We start from the raw sequence: 7,867 nt of genomic DNA, 5'->3' as shown, positions 1-7,867 counted from the left end.
TAGCTATGTCGACTGCAGGGATAATCAAAGTCTCCACAGCGTGCCCTGTCTTCGATGGCACTGAATATCCCTACTGGAAGAATAAGATGCGTATGCATCTTGAAGCCATTGATGTCGATCTGTGGTATGTCGTCAAGAACGGCGTTCCCAAGACTGGTGAAGGTGTCACCCCTGCTGATGTCAAGAAGTTTATTCAACTCGATTCGACTGCAAAGAACATCATCTGTGGTCATCTGACCAAAGGGCAGTATGGCCGTGTGAGCGCTCTGGAAACGTCAAAGCTGGTCTGGGACTGGCTCTCCAAGGTCAATGAAGGCGTCTCAACACAAAGAGATCAAAGGATCAGTGTTCTCCGCAACCTGTTCAATCGCTTCAAGAGAAATGACAATGAGAATGTTCAGCTCACATTTGATCGCCTCACTGATATCACTAATGAGCTCAGTGCCCTTGGCGCCCATGAGATCACCAAGCATGAAATCGTCAAGACGCTACTGAGATCACTTGACAGCTCATTTGACACCCTTGCCCTGATGATACAAGAACGCCCTGACTTCAAGGCACTCGATCCATCTGACATACTTGAGAGGCTCAACACACATGAGTTCCAGCTATCTGAGAAAAGAGATATCTATGGTCCCAACTATGGTCGAACTCATGCTTTGAAGGCAAAGACTGTTTCCTCATCTGAAGAAGAATCTGACTGCAGTTCCGGTGAAGCTGAAGACATTGGAAAGGAGCTCGCTATGCTTGTGAAGAAATTCCAGAAGTTCATGAAGAAGAAGGGACTCAGAAAGTCTTCGCGATCAAGCTCAAGAAACGATGAAGCTTCTACCCATGACCACAAGAAGAGAACCTGTCACAAGTGCAAGAAACCTGGCCACTACATCTCTGAGTGCCCACAGTGGGACAATGAGAAGAAAAAGAAGAAGAGCAATGAATATGATTCTGATGACAAGAAGAAGAAGAAATACTCAAAATCTTCTTCCAAGTCCTCTTCCAAGTCTTCATCACACAAGAAGAGTTCATCTGGCAAGGCTCGTGCTTTTGTTGGCAAGGAAATGGATTCAGAGGAGGAGTCTGCTTCTGAGGAGGCAGAGGTGGTGGAGTCTGAGGAGGAATCTGACTCTGGCGTTGCAAGTCTTGCTCTAGCTTCAGCCTACGTTGCCAAGTCCATCTTCAACACTGAAGACAATGCATCCATCACCAACGCTGATGCTTGTGACAAGGACGACTCCGCCCCCACCTACTGCTTCATGGCACGCGGTGCCAAGGTAAACTCACGCGATCCTTACTTTCAACATCAAGTGAAGATGACTCTGATTGTGAATCCAAACCCAGCTACAAAACACTTGCTAAAATTGCAACTAAACAACAGAAAGCTATGGAACATATTCAAAACTGTTAGACAAAAGCGATGATCTGTTGGACGCTGAAATGACTTGATCTCAGTCCTTAATTGAAGATATAAAAAATCTTCATGTTAAGTACCAAGAGCTTGAAGGTCGTCATGAATCACTCTCAACAACCCATGAAAAGCTTTCCTATGATTATCTTCAAAGGAAGCAAGAACTTGAGAAGTTGAGAGCGGCTCATGAAGATCTTCAAAAGGAAAACAAGTCACTTCGCGCTCAACAGATCAGTCCCGCTCAGGAAGGATTTGAACCACCATGTTTAAAATGTCTTGAGCGTGATAACGCTAATTCTGTTGCTGAGTGTTCTACTGCTGCTACTGTTGCAATATCTTCAACTATCGATGTGGTAACTAACCCCTCTGCGAAGGATACCACTGTTGTTGCTGATGAAAATGCTAGATTGAAGACATTGCTTGAAACAGGGATGTACAAAAGCCTCAAGGGGCATCAGACACTATGTGATGTCCTCAAAAAACAGATTCTGAACCGAAACCCTAGGAAAGAGGGTGTTGGGTTCGAGAGGAAAATGAATGTTGATGGTTCTTACTGGAAGCCTGAGAAGTACCCCAAAACCACATGGGTTGCTGCAAAGGAACCTTCAGTAGATCCATCCACCTTATCTGGATTCACTTGTGCTAACCCAATTATCATTGATGAATCCTTTGATGCAAACTATAAACTGTTTAAAAATCAGAATGGTGAAGTGTTTGCCAGGTATATTGGTACTAACTGCAGGAATGGACCTCCTATGAAGAAGATCTGGGTGCCTAAACAGTGTCTTGAGAATCTTCCTGTGAATGTCATCATGACACCACAAGGGAAGAAGACAAACACCAGACCAAAGGCTTCATATGGCCCGAAGGCTTCATACAGATATAGGACTCACCCGAGTCACCCTAACGCCAATGTTTTGCAGGGAAATCATACTCAGATGCATGAATATGAGCGTGTTTCTTCAAACCGCTATGTTCATAAAACTAAGAACTTTTCTGCTTATTCTATGAGTATTATTCACCTCCTGCAAGGCTATTTGCTAGGGCTTTAAAGCCGAAGTTCTCAGATGCTGCACTTAGACTCATTGCTTCGACGCCACCCCTGAAAATGTGGGTGGTTAAGAATGCTTAATTCTCTTTTGCAGGGAAAGGTCTCCAGCCGGAAATCAAAGGCGTCCGATGCTATTGCTGGGGACCTAAAACATATTGTGGGACGCAAGATAAAATGCCCAAATGGTCTTACTATGTATTTTGTGTCTGAACCGCTTGCCAGTCATCCTATCAGTCCTAACCTTGATATGAGCTTTGATAATCCTCTTGTGCGTCAAATGTTTATGCTTCACAATACTCTTTGTGAAGCCTATCCTCCTAACTGCACTGTAGGGTACGACACCTCGTGCTTCAGAATGGATTATGGACAGCGGATGCACTAATCATATGACTGGTGATCGAAGTCTTCTCATGGACTCAACCTTACGTCCATCTGATAAAAGTCACATCACATTTGCTGACACTGGTAAAAGCAAGGTATTGGGTCTAGGTAGAGTTGCAATATCAAGGGATCAGCACATGGATAAAGTGATGCTTGTTGAATCCCTTGGTTTCAACTTAATGTCTGTCTCAATGCTTTGTGACTTAAACATGATTGTGCTGTTTGGAAAATATTGTTGTCTTGTACTAATGGAATCTGACAAGTCTCTAGTCTTCGAAGGGTACAGGAAAGATGATCTGTACATGGTAGACTTCTCAGCAGGACCACAGATGGCCGTATGTCTTCTAGCAAAGGCTTCAGAGTGCTGGCTCTGGCATCGGAGGCTAGGGCATGCTGGCATGAGGAACTTACACACTCTTGCCAAGAAGAAGCACGTCATAGGCATCGAAGGCGTCAAGTTCAAGAAAGATCATCTATGTGGTGCCGGTGAAGCTGGGAAGATGACAAGGGCCAAGCATCCCTCGAAGACAATCATGACTACATCTCGACCTTTTGAGTTGCTCCATATGGACTTGTTCGGTCCCACTCACTACTCTACTCTCACTGCAACTGCTTGTCTCTATGGTTTCGTTATTGTTGATGATTATTCGAGATACACTTGGGTGCACATAATTCTCTTCAAGACTGAAGTGCAGGATGTCTTCAGACGCTTCGCAAACCGTGCCATGAAAAACTATTGCATCAAGATCAAGCACATCAGAAGTGACAACGGCACAGAGTTCAAGAACACTGGCGTCGACCTCTATCTTGACACCTTAGGCATCACTCATGAGTTCTCTGCTCCTTACACACCTCAGCAGAATGGCATCGTAGAGCGCAAGAACAGAACTCTTATTGAGATGGCTCGGATCACTACAGGAATCAGCTATTTTGCCGTCTGCCATGGCGGACGGCAAAGGCATGAACGGCGGACGGCAAAAGGCTCCGGCAAAGTAGGCTACGGTAAACACCTTCTTTGACGTCTGCTTTTTGCAGCGGACGGCAAAGAGGCCTTTGCCGTCAGTGGCGGACGGCAAAGAAAATGGATGGCAAATAGTGGGTGTTAGCCATGGTAGGTGCTAACGGAGGCTTTGCCATCCGCCAAACTAATGTTTTGCCGTCTGCCGACTAATAACAGACGGCAAAAATGTCCATCTACACGTTTATTACAATCAGAGACATCAAAGGATTTTGTTTATTAAAATATAGTGAACCAGCAGCCCAAGTGCACCACAGTATCCATCTACGCTTTGTTCCAACAATCAACGACGAATGAACAAATTTCACAATACCAAATTAGTCTATTTACACAGAATAGATTTGCATCTGCTCCATCTACACAAAATTACTCTATTTACATGAACACCACATTATCCATCTACACAAAGTCAGCACAAAAACCACAGTATCCACCGCCACCATGGACGCCCGAGGACCTACCGCTGCTCCTTGAGGCAGAATATGGTGCGGCGTCGAGGGAGGGTGATGGCACCGGGGCCGACAGAGGCCTGGGGGGACGGGGACGACAGAGGCCTGAGGGGGACGGGGCCGAGGCCTGCGGGGGCGATAGGCGACGGGGCGCGGAGGCCGCCGGTGGCGACAGGCGACGGGGCGCGGAGGTCACCCGGGCGAAAGGCGACGGGGCGAGGAGGCCGACGGGGGCGAGAGGCGACAGGGCGCAGAGGAATCAGCCGGGGGCGACGGGCGACGGGGCCGGGCCATGGCCGGCGGGCGTGATGGCGGCCAGCGAGACCGGGGCCGGGCCATGGCCGGCGGGCGCGATGGCGGCCAGCGAGGCCGGGGACTGCCGGCGAGGTGGTGGCGAGCGCTTGCGGGGGAAGTGGATCGAGAGCAGGGAGAGAGATGAGAGAGAGATGTGGTGGGGTGGGGGTGAGAAGTGGATAAGGCAGACTGTGGGGTGGGGTTAGACGTGGGGCGCGTGGGTGGGGATGCCATGTCATCGATCCGCATGATCGATCCAGGTGTTGTGCTTCTTCTTTGCCGTCCGCCCCGGCTTTGCCGTCTGCTATTTGATCTTTGCCGTCCGCTAGCAGACGGCAAAGGTTGGACATTGCCGTCCGCTAGCAGACGGCAAAAATTTAACCTCTTTGCTGTCTGCTGGCAGACGGCAAAGAAGTTGACCTAGCCACGCCGTGCCCCATGGGGCCCACTAGGCTCTTTGCCGTCTGCCTTTTCCCTCTTTGTCGTCAGCCAGCAGACGGCAAAGAGCCAGCTGATGGCAAACAGTCTCTTTGCCATCTGCCAGCTCTTTGTCGTCCGCTATCCCAAGGCAGATGGCAAAGAGCCTCTTTGCCATTAGCTAGCAGACGGCAAAGAGCTGGCAGATGGCAAAGTAGCAGATTCCAGTAGTGGATGATGCTTGATGAGTACAAGACTCCAAGAAAATTCTGGCCTGAAGCCATTGATACAGTATGCCATGTCATCAACCGTGTTTATCTTCACAAGCTTCTGAAGAAAACCTCCTATGAGCTTCTAACTGGTAAGAAGCCAAACGTAAGCTACTTCAGAGTATTTGGTGCTAAATGCTGGATCAAGGATCCACATCACACTTCAAAATTTGCACCAAAAGCACATGAGGGTTTTATGCTTGGTTATGGAAAGGATTCGCACTCCTACAGAGTCTTCAACCTCTTTCACTATAAAGTGGTTGAAACTGTAGATGTGTGGTTCGATGAAACTAACGGCTCGCAAAGAGATCACCTGCCAAATGTGCTAGATGAAGTGCCTCCCAGTGAATCAATCAAGCAAATGGGAACAGGAGAAATCATACCATCAGAGGCCCATCCTGAAGAGGAACTTATCATTTCTGCACCTGATCAACCTGAAGACAATGCTCAGCCTGAAACCAATCCTCAAAATGAAGACAATGATCAGCAAGAGCAAAGTCTTCGTCCGATTCATCCTCGTGTTGCTAATGAAGTTTAGATTGAGAAGATAATTGATAGCATCAATGCACCAGGTCCACTCACTCGTTCAAGAGCTACTCAAAGAGCAACACAGTTACCCAATTTCTGTGGACATTTTGCATTTGTTTCAATCTCGGAACCTAAGAAAGTCGATGAAGCCTTCTTGGAACCTGAATGGATTCAAGCCATGCAAGAAGAGCTTCAACAGTTCAAGCTGAACAATGTATGGGAGCTAGTCAAGCGTCCTGATCCTCGCAAGCACAACATAATAGGCACAAAATGGATATATCACAACAAACAAGACGAGCATGGTCAAGTTGTCAGAAACAAAGCACGGCTCGTAGCTCAAGGATACACACAAGTTGAAGGAATTGACTTCGATGAAACATTTGCTCCTGTGGCTAGGCTTGAAGCCATTCGCATACTGCTAGCTTACGCAAATCATCATAACATCCTTCTGTATCAAATGGATATGAAGAGTGCCTTTCTCAATGGAAAGATTGAAGAAGAAGTATATGTTGCACAACCTCCTGGCTTTGAAGATCCAAAACATCCTGATATGGTGTACAAGCTCAACAAGGCACTGTATGGCCTCAAACAAGCCCCTCGTGCTTGGTATGACACACTTAAAGACTTCCTGAAAAGCAAAGGCTTCAAACCCGGTTCACTAGATCCCACTCTCTTCACGAAGACATATGATGGTGAACTGTTTGTGTGCCAAATCTATGTGGATGACATTATCTTCGGCTGCACTAACAAGAAATACAGTGATGAATTTGGTCACATGATGCAAGAGCAATATCAAATGTCCATGATGGGTGAGCTGAAGTTCTTTCTCGGTCTTCAAATTCGTCAGCAAAGGAACGGCATTTTCATATCTCAAGAAAAATATCTCAAAGATTGCCTGAAGAAGTTTGGAATGCAAGATTGCAAAGGATACACGACTCCAATGCCAACCAAAAGTCATCTAAGCCTCGACGCCAATGGTAAAGATTTCGATCAAAAGGTATACCGCTCCATGATTGGCTCTTTACTTTATTTATGTGCATCTAGGCCAGATATCATGCTTAGTGTTTGCATGTGTGCCCGATTCCAAGCGGCACCAAAGGAGTCACATCACTTAGCTGTGAAGCGAATTCTTCGATATTTGGCTTACACCCCAACACTAGGATTATGGTATCCAAAGGGCTCAGAGTTTGATCTGGTTGGATTTTCGGATGCTGATTATGCTGGTGACAAGGTGGATCGCAAGTCTACATCGGGCACATGTCACTTTCTGGGTCGATCACTTGTCTGTTGGTCTTCAAAGAAGCAGAACTGTGTATCACTCTCAACTGCTGAATCTGAATACATTGCTGCTGGATCTTGTTGCACTCTGCTTCTGTGGATGAAGCAAACTCTTAAGGACTATGGCATCCATTTGAAGAATGTGCCACTCTACTGCGATAATGAAAGCGCTATCAAGATTGCAAATAACCCAGTTCAGCACTCGAAGACAAAGCACATTGAAATGTGTCATCACTTTCTCAGAGATCATGTTATGAAAGAAGATATTGATATCATTCACGTCAAGACAGAAGAGCAGTTGGCTGATATCTTCACTGAGCCCTTGGATGAGAAAGGTTTTGCAAGTTGCGGTGTGAGCTAAATATCTTGGAATCCTCGAATGTCCTGTGATTAGGCACACATCCTAACACTTATGCATTTTGATGACTTAGATGTGCAATACACGAAGTAATGTATATCTTCAATCAATGAAGACATACACTCTAAGTGTGAATACATTATTGTGGAAATTGACTTCGGAGCGCCACGATAATTGTGCGCCGTGTCTGGGTCTAATTCTTCCTATAAGGTGGGTAATGCCACAACCAAACTCTTATTTGAAGTGTTTCTTCATGGCGTCATATTTGCAAAGTCTTCACAATTGATTTATCTTCAACATTGATTGGACTTCGTGATTATCTTCACTATGCTGATTTGGCTTTATTCTGTTATATATATATATTGTATTCTATCCTCTATAGCATTCACTTATAGCTATGTCTTCATGCTTGAATATTT

Source organism: Triticum aestivum, chromosome 3D (genome assembly GCF_018294505.1).
Source record: "Triticum aestivum cultivar Chinese Spring chromosome 3D, IWGSC CS RefSeq v2.1, whole genome shotgun sequence".
In the NCBI taxonomy this organism is placed as follows: Eukaryota; Viridiplantae; Streptophyta; class Magnoliopsida; order Poales; family Poaceae; genus Triticum; species Triticum aestivum.
This window is presented reverse-complemented; position numbering follows the sequence as displayed.